The following is a 16,655-nucleotide window of genomic DNA, read 5'->3' as shown; positions in this document are numbered from 1 at the left end:
CCACGAATGGAATAACATCACAGAGCTTCACACTACACAGGGGGAATAGGCAAGGATGTCCACTCTCTCCCTCTCTATTCACTTTTTCATAGAACCTCTTGCTGCAGCAATCAGACAAAATGAAAATATCAAGGGAATTATAAATCATAACACACACCACAAGATCAGCCTTTACACAGATGATGTGATGTTATACTACAAGATCCTAAAAATTCCCTCCAAGAAACCATTAAACTCATCAAAACATTCTCAAAAATATCTGACTACTCGATAAATTGGACAAAATCTATAATTTTACCCTTAGAAGGAGATGATTGGAATGCTGCAACACAGGAATCGACCCTTTTTTTGGTGGAAAAATCAACAAAATCACAAACTCCACTTTGACACCTTGCAAATACACCCCAATCTGGCATAACCCTGACTTCCAGCTCAACAAAACTCTACTGAATTTCACCACATGGAAACAAAAAGGCATTACACATCTCAACCACATTTTTCAAGAGAACACTTCAATCACTTTTAAAGATCTAATCCAGAGATATGGCGTTGGGAGAGACCAATACCTTCAATATCTTCAGCTAAAATCTGTCCTGAAATCTGAAGTCAATATAATGCTGAATGACTTGCAGCCACCATTATTAATAACAGTAATCGACAAAATAACATCTCTGAAGAAAATTCTTTCTAAACTATACAAACTACTAACACATATGGACTCTACAATACACCTCATATACACAAATACACAAATTCACAATGACTGACAACACTAACTTACAATTAATTAAATTCAAGGTAATCCACAGAGCACATATCACTCAACACAGGATGTATAAAATGGAACTATCAGACACTGGCAGATGCTCACACTGCACTCTAAACACCCCGGACAATTATTTCCACGCTACTTGGCTATGCCCACCCATCCAACACTTTTGGCACAGTCACTAAAACATTATCCTGTTTCTTGGGTTGCAGTATCCCACTATCTCCCTCCCTCTGCCTACTTGGAGACACATCCACGATCAATTCAACAACCAAGAACACCAGGCCCATACTCACTGCACTAACTGTCGCCAAGAAAACTATCCTAGTGCATTGGAAAACAAGAAATACCATAAATACTGTGCAATGGTTGAACCTTCTCACAGAATACATATCATTAGAAAAAACATCAGCTTCTAGCCACAATCAAATCTCACAATTCAGAGAAAACTGGGAACCATTCATTAATAATCTAAATTAATAATCCAACCCAAATGAACCAGTTAGCCAACCTCTTCTCTCTCTCTCTCTCTCTCTCTCATACACATTACACACTTACACACAGTCTAACTTGATGCATACACACTCAGCTTTCATGTTCATTACAGTTTCACCTTCAGCTTTTTTACTTTATTTTCCCCTGGCCCAATATACCCAGATAAGCTCACAACAAATTCCCACTTTCTCTTGTCGTGCCATCCGAGTTCTTCCTACATATTCCTACATATTCAGTCCTACATATGACACACACACGTACATACACACACATCTGCATACACCACACACTCCACAATCCCTCCATATAACTTTACCTCTCAATTCCATCCCATTTGTCTACTTTTCTTTAAATGATCTTTTTTTCTCGCTCTCAATCCTTGTTGTTGTTTTTTTCTTTTTTAAAGTAGCAATGCTGTCATTATTATTATTCTATTTTTTGTTTTCTTTTCTGTTTGCTTGTTTTTTTTTCATTTTTGAACATGGTTTTTACTTCTCTTGAGTGTTGATTTGCCTTTCGATGGGTGCTTCCTCATTTGCTTTTGTTATATTTTCCTTATAAAAATTGTTTAGGTAAAAAAAAAAAAAAAGCCAACACTGAATCTATAATTTTACACAACATAGAAGGTCCCTTAAAAATAAGAAACATCAGTGTCCCTGTTCTTGCTGAAAGCATGCAACCATTTATGATGTCTACAACAATGACAATTTGATGATACTCGTAGAGCAAAAGTAATACACAAAAAGCCAACCTTCATGCTGATGCCTGTGACGCTCTGACCAGAGAAAGCTACTGTAACCCATCTAGTGACAAGTTATGACAAGGCTAGCTCTCAGAACTCTCAGAACGTTACAGCTTCATGTACTTGCTGTGCTTATTCTGTTATCGGCCTTTGTGAACAGCCCAAACGGTGGATTCTGGTTCAAGTGAGGAAGTGCCCATCAGACCAAAACTCAGTCATTTCCACAACTACATAAGTGTACTTATGCCTTAGTAATTGCAGCAAATATGGCTGTAAACTAAAATGTTTTACAAATAATTCAGACAATGTTTGATCGATCAGAGAAACAGTTTTCATGTCTATATGAGCGCACATAGTAAATCACTGCCCATTCTTTCACTGCTCTGCCTCAGTTCCTGTAGATTCAGTGGGAAACCTGCAGTGATTAATGCACTTCAGACTGTGTTCTGCGGTGTACAGCTGCTTGGAGGCTTAAGGTAGTGAAGGGAAGTGTATGTTTCTGTATTTCTGTATGCACTCCTGGCCACTTCTGCCTAGGCCTGCAGCCTTGTCCCAGTCTCCACATTCCCAGTTACCGTGGCGATGAGGGAGAGGAACGATGGAGAGCTACGGGGAGGATGGAATGCAGCTCAGGGCTGTCCCGAGTGCACTCCTGAGAGGACCCGAAACGCTCTGGCACCCACCATGGTGATATACCGCCCCCGTCCCAGGCACTATAGTGTGCTGTTGTGTTGTGTGCTGAGATGCCTAATTACTGATGTAACATGCGTGTGTGACCACAGACAGAGCCTTCATGCCTGTGAGATGTGACCATATGAGGTGTGATGCTTATAAACTACTATCAAGACTGAGATAACTTAGTGAGTCTTTGGAGAATGCCCCTACATGCTGTGTAGTGGGTATTTCCCTGGTGCATATTGTACTAAATTCTGTTACAGTGGGAACATGTCGTTTGACCTGATGATTTCCTGTCTGCCTCATGTGCCTGCTTTGAGTGGTTCCTATCAATTCAGAGATTATTTGTCATTTTGTATGGTAGTTAGCATTTCTTATAGATGTGTCACGGGTGGCAGTGTGGTGGACCCAAATGCAGACTTGGACAATTGCGTACCTTCAAAAGGTACACGATGCAGCAGGCAGTCTCATAGTCAGTTTGTGCAAAGATCAAAAACCAGAAAAATCAACCGGGGCAAAAGTACAGAATCGGAAGGCAACAGGAATCAGCAAAACAAAGTCGGCAGGCAAAAAATGAGCGACCAGTTCGGCGTCCAAGAAATTCTTGTCGGCGCCAGAGTCGACCAACACCTGTAGCCTGAGGGGTTGTTGGTCCTGAACCAGTGTGGCATCGAGCAGTGGGCCAGACTGGGCGGTAGAAGGGGAAGTGGTACGGCTCACCAGGGTCCCCACTCTAATGTCTTTTGGCCGAATAGGACAGGAGGATAATACGTGAGCGGCTGTGCCACAGTAGATGCGAAGTCCCGTCCTGATTCGCCGCATACGCTCCGTTTGCGTGAGGTGGGCTCTTCCGAGCTGCACTGGCTCCTCGCTGGGCGTGCGGGGTACGGTTGGACTCGGGGGTACACTGGTGCCGGGACCGGGACTGGAACTGAATCTCGCTGAAGGGCTCGCTGAGGGTTGGCGTCTGGCCGTCTGGCCGCTGAAGGGCTCGCTGAGGGTTGGCGTCTGGCCGTCTGGCCGCTGAAGGGCTCGCTGAGGGTTGGCGTCTGGCCGTCTGGCCGCTGAAGGGCTCGCTGAGGGTTGGCGTCTGGCCGTCTCTCTGCGGCGCTCACGGAGGCGGTGGTCCAGCTTGATGGCCAGCAGCGCGATCAGGGCATCGAGGTTGTCGGGATCGTCTCCTGCAGCCAGTTCATCCTTCAAAGCCTCGGACAAACCCGTCTCTGAAGACCCCCTGGAGCGCAGTGTCGTTCCATCCTGATTCCGCAGCAATAGTCCGGAACTCAGCTGAAAATGCCGCCGCGCTGCACGTGCCCTGGCGCATCGGCAGCAGGCGTGGATTATAGTCTCTCCCGCAAACGGGGCGATCAAAGACTTCTCGCATTTCTGCAACGAAACTGGAGCAGGTGAAGTTTGTAGGAGGTTGGCTCTCCCAAACTGCTGTGGCCCAGTCTAATGCAGATCCTTTCAGCAGCCCCACGATGCAAGAAATCTTTTTCCCATCGTTGTTGTAAGTGGTGGGTTGCTGGTTGAAGGTCGAGCGAACACTGCATTAGAAACGCCTCGCACTTCCCCAAGTCTCCAGCGTAGCGCTCCGGAGCAGGAATGTGCGGCTCCCTGGGCAGGAGGGCTGCGTGGGTGTAGAGCTGGACCGGGTCGGGAGGAGCCGTCGGGGCTTCGGGAGCGGGAGCCGGGAGGCGGGTGGTCAGCTGCTGCATCTGACCAGCGAGTGCTGTCAGCGAATACCGGATCTCACGGAGGGCTTGCTCGTGCCGTCCCACGAGTGCTGCCTTGGCTGGCGAGGGCGTTGCGCAGGTGCTCTGGGTCCGCTGGGTCCATACTGGCCAGATTGTTCTGTCACGGGTCGGGGTGTGGTGGACCCAAATGCAGACTTGTACAACTGAGTGTCGAAACTCCCGAAGGAGATGTTTAATTCAAAGGTACACAATACAGCAGGCAGTCTCGTAGTCAGTTTGTGCAAAGATCAAAAACCAGAAAAATCCACCGGGGCAAAAATCGAAGTCGTTAAACAGGCGGAGGTCAGAACAGGAATCAGCAAAACAAAGTCGGCAGGCAAAAAATCGGTGGTCGGGTAAACAGGCAAGATCAAAACACGAGTCAGACTAACGAGAGGTAAACGCTGGAAAGGCACTGTAAACAGGAGGCACAATCTGGCAAGGAAGAACAGGGAAACAGAGAATGTATACCAAAAGAACCAGGTGAGTGAAATGAGAGATAATTGAACGGAGCGTGAACATGCAAACAGGGAACAGGTGAATGAAATGAGTGATTAGCCAGTGCTTGAGAATGCGGCCAGAACAGGTGAGAGTGATCAGCTGAGGAGAGAGAGAGAGAAAGAGAAAACCACGCCCATACTACAAAACCGAAACAAAGATTGTGCAGGAGAAAAGCAGATAGTCAACTGAAAAGTGAAGTGACAACAGAAACATAACAAGATGCTGGTAAGGTGTAATTTTATTGAAATTAGGCTTGGGGCTGCTGGATGGCTCATTTAGTTAAGGCCCCACGCTGAGGTGCATGGATGAGCCTCACGGCCTCGGGTCGAATCCGGACCGTGCCAGTGCCGACTGTGGCCGGTAGCTCCACAGGGCGACGCACGATTGGTGCCTGTGTTGCCCAGGGTACGGGAGGGTTCAGTCAGACAGGGATCTGCGTTTCATCGCTCTCTAGCGATCCCCCTTGGGCGCTCATATGACTGCATGTCAGAGCTGCTTATGAAAGGTCTTCCTCCGGCATGAAAAACAGCTTTTGTGTTCTATTCCATTACAAAATATACATGCGCACAAGCTGAAATGTGGTAAATGTTTATTTTTCTCATCCAAGCAGAGTAAAATAATCCATTAATGTGTAGGCTTGTTATCATACCAAAGCTGATTTTTTTTTTTAAAGGAAAGCCTTAAGACTAAACATAAGGTCATGTCATAGCTGTGGCTCTATCACATGGGTGTTTGCTGTAATTACAACAGGGAAAAAGTTACTCAGACAAGCTCGCTCCTGTTAAGATAATATACTCCATACTGGTGTGTGGCATTAGCAAACTTCTGAGAATTCCTCTGCAGGCTGTGTAGTGTGTGTCTCCCTGGTGCCCCTTATATTAAAGCCTGTTAAAGGAAACCTGTCTACCTCATGTACAGTGCCATGAAAAATATTTTCCCCCATTCTGATTTCCTATATTAGGGCCTAGTTTCAGATCTTTACAAAAAATGTTATATTAGACAGAGGGAACCGGAGTAAGCAGTCAACGTTTTAGAAACTCCCAACTTCTGCCTTGAGTCTCACCCTCTGGAGTTCAGTCCCTTGTAGTAGCGTCACAAGACCACCGGATGGCGGAAAGCATCCACTTTGTGTTTCCAGTATTCCAGTACAGCCAACAGGTCTGATAGCAAAAGTAAATACTCTGATATTTTCGACTATTTCAAGCTCCTGCCACGGCACATAATGGTTTTATTAAATTCCATTTAGCATGAGGATGGGGGTGTAATTTCAAAGAAACACTGCACTGGTTGATGCACTGAAGATGCTCATTTTTATTGTACACACAGAGCACGTACACAGCGCATCAATACACACACACACGCACATGCATAACATGCACACACACGCACAAAAACACACATACACCATGTTCACCTGATCATATAGATAGATGGTTTGATACTGTGGTTTGTGTCTTTGGAGGCCCTACTAGACTGAAGGCTTTTCTTTCTGGGGAGGCTACGCTCCTTCGGTGTGTGTAGCAGGATGCTGGCCATGTTCTACCAGATCATTGTGGCCGGTGTCCTGTTCTACACCTGTGTGTGCTGGGCTGGGAGCCTCTACTCCAGGAACACAAAGAGGCTCAAACTGATCCAGAAGGCCAGCTGCCACCCTCTGCTGTTGTTTTGGGTGCAGTGGGTGTTTGCCGACTTTCCCCCTCCTCTCTGAGCCAGCCCCCCTTCTCTGCTTCCTCGGCCAGCCCACTAGCTGCCCTTCTCAGCCTTGCCCCTGCCATGCCCGTGTTTTCCAGAAGGTAGAGCACTGACTGGTTGGTGAACCCCCAGCGTCCCACCTCCACTGGATATACTGTTGCTCTCTAACCGGACTCCTTACACTCCTTACACTCTCACACTCCGCTGCCAGGTCAGAGTACTTCAGGCGTTTCTGCTCATAGGCTGCTTCTGCCCCCTCCTCCCATGGGAGGGTGAGCTCCATAAGGAGCACCACCTTCACTCGAGAGGACCACGTCTCCATATAAGGAGCACCACCTTCCCCCGAGTGGACCACGTCTCCATATAAGGAGCACCACCTTCACCCGAGAGGACCACGTCTCCATATAAGGAGCACCACCTTCCCCCGAGTGGACCACGTCTCCATATAAGGAGCACCACCTTAGCCCGAGTAGAACACGTCTCCATATAAGGAGCACCACCTTCGCCCGAGTGGACCACGACTCCATATAAGGAGCACCACCTTCGCTCGAGTAGACCACATCTCCATATAAGGAGCTCCACCTTCGCCCGAGTAGACCACGTCTCCATATAAGGAGCACCACCTTCGCCCGAGTAAAACACGTCTCCATATAAGGAGCACCACCTACGCCAGAGTAGACCACGTCTCCATATAAGGAGCACCACCTTCGCCCGAGTGGACCATGTCTCCATGTTAGGCCAAAGGACGCTGTGCTGATTTCATTTGGGAAATGGAGCTGTGGATTGAGATCTACATGCATGCTCCACCCTCTGCCTGGAACCAGGGCTCTACTCCCACCTTTGTGTCCTACGGTCTCCTCCTCCTCTGCTTGCCTAACAAAGTGGGTTTGATGCTCTTTCACAGGAGAGGCGTCTCTGTCTGCTGGTCTCTAGTAATTCCAGAAGCTTCCGCAGCAATTGGTCATACCTCCCCTGTGCTGGAGCCGTCTCACAGCCTGACAGAACGTGCTGGAGGCCTGCTCTGTGTCCCTGTGCTGGAGCCCTGCTCTGTGTCCCTGTGCTGGAGGCCTGCTCTGTGTCCCTGTGCTGGAGGCCTGCTCTGTGTCCCTGTGCTGGAGCCGTCTCACAGTCTGACAGAACGTGCCGGAGGCCTCGTTTGGGGGCAGCACAGAGCGGACGGTCTCATCCACACCAAACCATTAGCGCACGTTCTGAGGAGAAGGCAGGGTGTCATAATTGGCCCTGATCAGGAAGCTAAGCCTGGCTTGTGGTATCTTCCACCAGTCTGACCCAATGAGCGATCGGTCCGCCACACTTTCCCATGCTGTCCATCCTCCCAGACCACCTTAGCAAACTGCTATAACCTGCTACCTCTCCTGCGCCATTCATGGTGGGATGACCCAGAGTCTTCTGTGCCCCTCTGTTTCCCTGCTGGGGGGGTTGTGTCCATCTGTTTCTCTGCTGGGGGGGTTGTGCCCCTCTGTTTCCCTGCTGGGGCAGTTGTACCCCTCTGCTTCCCTGCTGGCGGGGTTTTGTCCCTCTGTTTCCCAGCTGGGGGGTTGTGCCCCTCTGTTTCCCAGCTGGGGGGTTGTACCCCTCTGTTTTCCTGCTGGGGGGGGGGGGGCTGTGCCCCTCTGTTTCCCAGCTGGGGGAAGCAGTCAGGTAGAAGCAAACTGCAAACATAGAACGCATGTCAGGCCACTGCTATATGTACCACAATTAAACCATCAGTGAAAGCCCAGGATATACTGGTATATTTATAAATCAATGACAAAGTATGTTCTACAGCATATCCAGCAATTTACCCACCCAGATATCATTTCTGATTAACAATGTTGTACATTTTCAGCTCTCATAAAACGCCAGTAGTACAGATTCTGATGTAGTCAGCTGAAAGGAACTTCTTAGCTTACAAAGGAGATGGTACAGTAGAATGGGCATATCCAATTTGTTCAGGTGCAGGGCATAAACAATATCTAGAGTTAAAAATATGTCTGATGTTTGAACAGACTAGGCAGAATGTGTCATTCCAAACAGATTGGAGTATGGGTTTAGCATCAGCATGCCTTTGGAGCTGAGTGAGTACGTTTAACATGGTCGGTGAAAATAGCGGTGATATGTGTTATTCAACCAATCATTTAAACAGAAACATTTACACTCTAGACATTTGACACGTAAACAGTAAAAATAACACATACAAATGCAACATTACAAACTTGCACCAGCAGGCCTTATCTGATAGAAGAAAAATAATCACATTATCAGAACAGACAGAACAGTCATTGCCACAGTAATACCTACCACAAACGCAATTTTACCCCATGTGGAATAAGCCGGCATTTTGGATAAACAGAGTTGCGCGGTCTCTAATAAAAATGATTAGCATGGCTTACAGGCTGGTCACGGAACAGAAATAATATAAAATGACACCAACACAACAATCCTGTAATGTAATTACAGTATCACATTTTGCAGTAAATTATTGACTCATCAATGTTCAGTCCAAAAGCTCTTATTAGATGCCACTGTTGACATTTTTAAGTTTGGCCTTTACAATCCTTCCAGCTTCTCCCATTGTTATGCCTGGATTTATGACATGGTCAATCACTGTGGCTCTAAATTCATTCAATACAGCAGCATTTCTTCTACCTGCTTGACCACAACCTCAGCCACAGCCTCAGCCACGACCCGTCCATCAGTACCAACTGCATTGGGCTGCTCCATGTTGTCAGACACTGCTGAATGTAGTGCTGTAAAACAGCCTTTTATGTTGGGATTATCAATCGTGCTGCAATGCGACTCACCTGGGCAATGTTGCTGGAAGTGATGAGACAGAATTGCAAACATCTTGACTTCATTTCACAATCTGCATGTCTAGCAATAAGCATCGGAACATTGTACTAATATGAGACGACTGTATTATGAAAACTGAGTGTGATTTAGAGTTGTGCACTTTGTGGGTAGGTACTGCAATTAGTGTCTTAGGGTAAGAATTTTGCCAGTCAGTTTGGCAAATTGAGTTTTCCACACTGAGCCAAAGCAATCATAACATACTGTAATGCATTTGTAATGTGTGACTGCAGATATCAGAAATGCATCTGAAAAAATGAGAAAAACTGTAGGGTCTCAGGAACATCTCAGAGACTGGATGTCATGCAAACCACACTTCTGCCCTGGTTTTGGCTTAGTGGTCTAATCCATTCAACTGATGTGCAGCAGATCCAGGTCAAACCTACAGGAAAACCATTTATTTGAGAGGTAACATAAACATACCAGCTCAATAGACAAGCAGTGCCTTTTCAAAATGTATTGAGTTGTGGTTACACTACAGCAACAGAAGCAAGCATTCATCAGACACTACACAATTTCTCTTATAATGGATTTTATTTCCACTACTGTAGATGAATGTCATTGCTTCAACTGCAGATTTTAGCCCCATGCTGATCTACTCAAATTGAGCCCAAACATAATCCCATACAGAATATGAAATAAGTACTACTGTGTCACAGGAGTTCAATACATCACACAATAATAAATCACAACAGCAAAACATTCAATATTTTTATAATTCAGGTTTAATCATTGCATATTATTGTCTGAAAATACAGAAAATTAAAGGAAAAAAAACAAAAAAAAAAAACAATCCTAACAGAATTAATAAGGAAACTCAATCCATCATTGTTTACAGTAATGAAAGGAAATAAGTACACTGCAGTGATCATTCTGCATTCTCCCTATCAGCTGCATTTGCCCACAGAAATTTGCACATTGGAACTCTTGTGAAAATGAATGAAAGCAACTGTAAAAACTAGTAAAATGCACATTTAAGTGGAGGAGTTTGCCACTGGATTCTTTTAAAAAAAGATGCAGATACAGGAGATAGAATTATTACTTCAAAAACATCTTTTGGCATTATTACTCTCAATGTTATATTAATTGTAGGAGCCATTATGTTGGTTTATAGTAATTATAATAAGAACCCCAAAAAAGTATTATGGCATTTATTTATTCTGTTCTACATTTAAATTGAAATTATAATGGAATTTATCATGTATTTGTTATTTATTGTTTAGTGTGCATTGATTATTTTATGAGTGTGTCCCTCTATAGGAGAAGGGGGAATAAATTATATTTAAGATGGCGCGGTGAGGCGGGCCAGCGGGAGTAGACGGGTGCGAGCGGAAACGGTCATTGACTGTGTTTTGCACAACCAAAGTGGGCCCGTGGAATCTGGAAAACTTTAAATGGACTTTAATATCGTTTTTGTTTATTATTGCAGTTTTATGTTAATTTAATTTGTAAATAAATTCAACAAGAGCAATAACAATAATACGTCTTATTTCCATTGCAACATGCGTCAGACAACTCCCGGTAGAAGTAGTGAAGTGGATAAAAGTGGGAAACGTTTACTGGAACATAGGAAACAAAAGGACAGAAACTGAACCTATTTTTACCACTACATTAATGTTTTAATAATCAAAAGTACATTAACACACCTTGAACATTTGCAATATAAATGTATTAAGATGTAAAAAAAAATCACATTTAGACAGCAAGTGCTTAACCTGAACTGCTAAAAGATAACAGTCTTATGTACAGGGGTTAGGCTGTACTGAGGTTATATATATATATATATATATATATATATATATAATATTGAGCACAGCTGAAATTGCACTGGTAAGGCATTGGTCAAGGAAGGTTGCAAGTGTGTCGATGAGTGTGTGTGTGTGTGATTGGGTGAGAGTGTGTTTGTGTGCGTGAATTTGTGAATGTGTGTGCATACATGCGTAGGTTTGTGGAAGTGACTGTGGATGTGAACATGTGTGTGTATGTGTGTGAGTGCATGAGTATGTGTGTGCCCGGATTGTGTGTGTGTATGGGTAATAGAATGTGTGTGCGTGTGCACGCATGTATGTATGTGTGCATGTGTGAGAGTATGATTGAGTGCATGAGTATGCGTGTGTGTGCACACGGGTGCGTGTGTGTATGGGTAAGAGAAAGTGTGTGTGCGTGCATTTGTGTGAATGTGTGTGTGACTGTGTATTTGAGTGTGTGTGCGTGCAAGAGAATGAGTGTATGTATGTGTATGTGTGTGCGTGAGAGTGCCTTTGTGAATGTGTGTGTGTTTATACGTGTGTGTGTGTGTATGTATGGGTGTCAGAATGTTTGTGTATACATGTGTATATGGTGTGTGCACGCATGTATGTGTGTGCATGTGTGAGTGCATGAATATGTGTGTGTGTGCGTATGGGTATGAGAATGTGTGTTCATACATGCGTGTGCGTGCGTGCGTATGGGAATGAGAGTGTGTGTGTGTTGACACATTTGTGTTTGTGCGTGAGTGCATGAGTGTGTGTGTGCGTGCGTTTGCGAATGTGTGTGTCTGTATACTGTATGTGAGTGTGTGAGTGAGAGAAAAAGTGTGTGTGTGTGCATACGGGTATGAGCGTGTGTATGTTTGCATGCGCGTGTGTGTGCGTGAGATTGAGTGTGTCCGTGTGTAGGTGTGTGTGAGTGACTGGGTGTGAGAGAGTGTGCGTGCGTAGGTGTGTGAGTGCGTGTGCATGAGTAAACATGAGTGTGAGAGAGAGAGAGAGTGTGTGTGTGCATACGGTTATGAGTGTGTGTACATATGTATGCATGTGTGTGTGCGCGTGAGAGTGCACTGGTGAATGTGTGTGTTTGTGTGTGCAAGAGATTGTGTGTGTCCATGTGTAGGTGTGTGTGTGCATGTGTGATTGGGTGTGAGAGAGTGTGTATGTGTGTGTAAGTGTGTGAGTGTGTGTGCACGAGTGTGTGCGTGAGTGGGTGTGTGAGTGCGTGTGCATCAGTGTACATCAGTGTGTGTGTGCATAGGTAAGAGAATGCGTGTGTGTTTATACATGTGTGTGAATGCGTATGGGAATGTGAATGTGTGTGTTGACACGTGTTTGTGTCTCTGCATGCATGTATGTGTGCGTGCGTGAGTGCATGAGTTTGTGTGTGTGTGCGTGCGTTTGAATGTGTGTGACTGTGGATGTGAGTGCGTGTGTGAGAGAGAGAGGGTGTGTGTGTGAGTGACTGAGTATGAGAGAGAGAGAGTGTGTGTGTGCATACGGTTATGAGTGTGTGTACATATGTATGCATGCGTGTGCGCGTGAGAGTGCACTGGTGAATGTGTTTGTTTGTGTGTGCGAGAGATTGTGTGTGTTCATGTGTGTAGGTGTGTGTGTGCATGTGTGTGATTGGGTGTGTGAGTGACTAGGGTGTGAGAGGGTGTGTATGTGTGTGTAAGAGTGTGAGTGTGAGTGCACGAGTGTGTGCGTGCGTAGGTGTGTGAGTGCGTGTGCATGAGTGTACATCAGTGTGTGTATTTGTGAGTGCGTGTGCATGAGTGTGAGAAAGTGTGGATGTGTGTATGTGGGTGTATGTGTCTATGTGTATCAGCGTGTGTGTGTCTGTGTATATGAATGTGGTGTGTGTGTGTACATGAGTGTATGTATTTGTGTGTGCGTGCATGTGTGCAAGTGTGTATGCGCACGTGTGTGTGTGTGTGTATGCGTGTGTGTGCACGTGCATGTTTGTGTGTGCGTGCACGTGCATGTGTGTGTGTATCCGTGTGTGTGCACGTGCATATTTGTGTGCACGTGCGTGTGTGTGTGTGTGTGTGTGTCTCTACTCCAGTTGGCAGAGGGACACTGAGGAGTCCCACACAAAAAATCCAGCACAGAGGGGTGTGTGTTGAGTGAAGTGTGTGTGGAGTCTGTGCAGGAGGGTCAGTGTGTCAGAGTCAGAGACGCTGTAGAAGGACAGAGTGCCGGTTGGACGGTCCACACACACTCCTACCCTGTACACACACACTCCTCTACCATCATCATCATCATCACCACACACTCCTGCTCTGCGGTAGGGGGAGGTGAGGGCAGGTATGTCTGTTTGCTTCCCATTGTGCCTGACATAGTAACTGAGTTTACCAGAGGGACCGCGCTTAAAGCACCGCAGACTCCAGGAGTTTTTATTCCATCCAAACTCACAGTCAGGACCCCCTCCTTTCCTGCTGATTCCTTTATCTGTCACTGCTATATAAACCCATCCCTCCCACTCAGACACACTGAACTCAGCCTCCCAGTAACAGCGCTCACACACACTCTCTCTGCACACAACCTGGCGCACAGACTCAAATCTCTCTGGATGATCAGGATATGGCTCCTCTCTCCCCGGTGTGTGTGTCACCCTCCTGTTCCCCTCAGACAGAGACAGGTTTCTGTGCGCTGTGTTTGGATCCAGTGTGAACTGACAGCCGTCTGCACACCAGAGACATTAATGAGATTAATTATCATTATTTATATTCACCTTATTATGTGTGTGAGAGAGAAAGGACTGTCATAGTACCTCTGTGTGTGTGTTTGTGTACATGTGTGTTTCTGTTTGTGTGTTTATGTGTGTAAGAGAGAAGTCTCTCTTTCTCTCACACACACACACACACACACACACACACACACACACACACACACACAGAGTGTGTATCTATGCAAAGTGTTCTGTCGATACAGACTCACATTTCCTGGGTCCTGGTTTGGTCCTGTTCTCTCCTCCATGGTCCACACTGTAAGAACAGCAGAACAGAATTCTGAATTTTAACCATCCTTTATTTCCACTCTTAACACACCAATGACATCACATATATAAAAACAAAGGCACAATAAAACACAAAACCACGATCATATGAAAAAAAACACAAATCTGTCAGAAAGGAAACTTAGTCCATTCACTCACCCTGTTCCATGTGCAAAAATAGCTCCCCTCCCTCCACTGAACATAAAACACCCTTATAACACACACACTCTGAAACACACTCAGGTTCTCCATTGCTTTGTAATACTGAAACTCCACCATCACTGTGTCCCTGATCAAACCCCTAACTACAACAACCACATCTTATTTACTGCAGTGATCCCGTGCAGCACCCTCCACAGGAGATCCCCAACTCTCTTGAGTAACGCTGGTTTGTACAGTGCCCTCCATGCCCCCCCCCCCAACTCCTTTTGTGTGTGTGTGTGTGTGTGTGAGGCGCACTATGGAAACTCTCTTTACTTACAGCAGTGTGAGTGTGAGTGTGTGTGTGTGTGTGTGTGTGTGTGAGGTGCACTAAGGAAACTCTCTTTACTTACAGCAGTGTGAGTGTGTCCAGTTTAGCAGCAGACAACGCTCTCACTCCTGAGTCTCCTGGGTGATTGTATCTCAGGTCCAGCTCTCTCAGGTGTGAGGGGTTTGAACACAGAGCTGAAGCCAGAGAATCAAAGCCTCTCTGTGTGACTCTACAGCCTGACAGCCTGCAGAGAGGACACACACACCTTACATGCATTAATAGAAACTACCAGGGATGTGTGTGTCAAACACATAGCAGTGTGTTACACACCTTACACACATTAATATAAACTAACAGGGCTGTGTGTGTCAAAGACATAGCAGTGTGTTACACACCTTACACACATTAATATAAACTAACAGGGCTGTGCCTATCAAACACATAGCAGTGTGTTACACACCTTACACACATTAATATAAACTAACAGGGCTGTGTGTGTTAAACACATAGCAGTGTGTTACACACCTTACACACATTAATATAAACTAACAGGGCTGTGTGTGTTAAACACATAGCAGTGTGTTACACACCTTGCACACATTAATATAAACTAACAGGGTTGTTTGAGTCAAACACATAGCAGTGTGTTACACACCTTACACACATTAATATAAACTAACAGGGCTGTGTGTGTCAAACACATAGCAGTGTGTTACACACCTTACACACATAAATATAAACTAACAGGGCTGTGTGTGTCAAACACATAGCAGTGTGTTACACACCTTACACACATTAATATAAACTAACAGGGCTGTGTGTGTTAAACACATAGCAGTGTGTTACACAACTTACACACATTTATATAAACTAACAGGGCTGTGTGTGTCAAACACATAGCTGTGTGTTACACACCTTACACACATGAATATAAACTAACATGGCTGTGTGTATCAAACACATAGCAGTGTTACACACCTTACACACATTAATACAAACTAACAAGGCCGTATGTGTCAAACGCACAGCAGGGAGTTACATACCTTACACACATTAATGTAAACTAACAGGGCTGTGTGTGTCAAACACCTAGCAGTGTGTTACACACCTTACACACATTAATATAAACTAACAGGGCTGTGTGTGCAAACCCCATCTACAGCTCAATATAAAATAATAGGGCTCTGGAATTAATCATGCCTATTTAAGAAATTTGAAATAAATTTGAACAGATTCAATTAATTTTCATAATTTTGAAGAATGTATGAATAGAACCGATTTGACGCTTCCCAAAAATATGTTTTTTCCAACTGATGTCAGATTTAAAATGTGTTTCTACCAAGAGGAAGAACAGGAAAATGTTGCTTTATTTCTGTGAAGAAAAATAACTCTCTTGTCTATTTTAACATTAAAAACATTAGTAATACCAGTGCTATATTTAGTCATTATTAACATTAGTGCTGTGTTGTGTCACATTGGAACCCTTTTTGATTGAAGGGGTTTGTGTTTGTACTCACCGCAGTCTCTGCAGTTTACAGTGTGGGTCCTCGAGTCCAGCAGAGAGCGCTCTCACTCCTGAATCCTGCAGCTCATTGTCTCTGAGCTCCAGATCTCTCAGCTCTGAGTGAGGAGAGCGCAGGACTGAGGCCAGAACATCACAGCAGCCATCTGTGAGATTACACCAACCCAGCCTGTGGAGAGATCACACACACACACACACATGCGCACACACACACACACGCACATACACACACCACACATATAACACACATACGTATACACACACACACACACACAACCACACACAACACATATGCACACACAAACACACAACACACATGCGCACACACACACACACACACACACACACACACAAACATGCACATGTACACACACAAACACACACACACACAAACACACAACACACATGCGCACACACACCACACAGACACACACAAACATGCACATGTACAC

The 16,655-nt window shown here is 45.2% G+C and overlaps 1 pseudogene; it reads right to left on the bottom strand.

The window, feature by feature from the left end:
* LOC118218885 overlaps positions 1-16,655 on the bottom strand; it is a 141,076-nt pseudogene that overhangs the window by 41,870 nt on the left and 82,551 nt on the right.

Source organism: Anguilla anguilla, chromosome 19, assembly GCF_013347855.1.
Source record: "Anguilla anguilla isolate fAngAng1 chromosome 19, fAngAng1.pri, whole genome shotgun sequence".
Lineage (NCBI taxonomy): Eukaryota > Metazoa > Chordata > Actinopteri > Anguilliformes > Anguillidae > Anguilla > Anguilla anguilla.
Note: the sequence above shows the minus strand (reverse complement) of the source record. Positions and strands in the feature narration are given on the sequence as shown.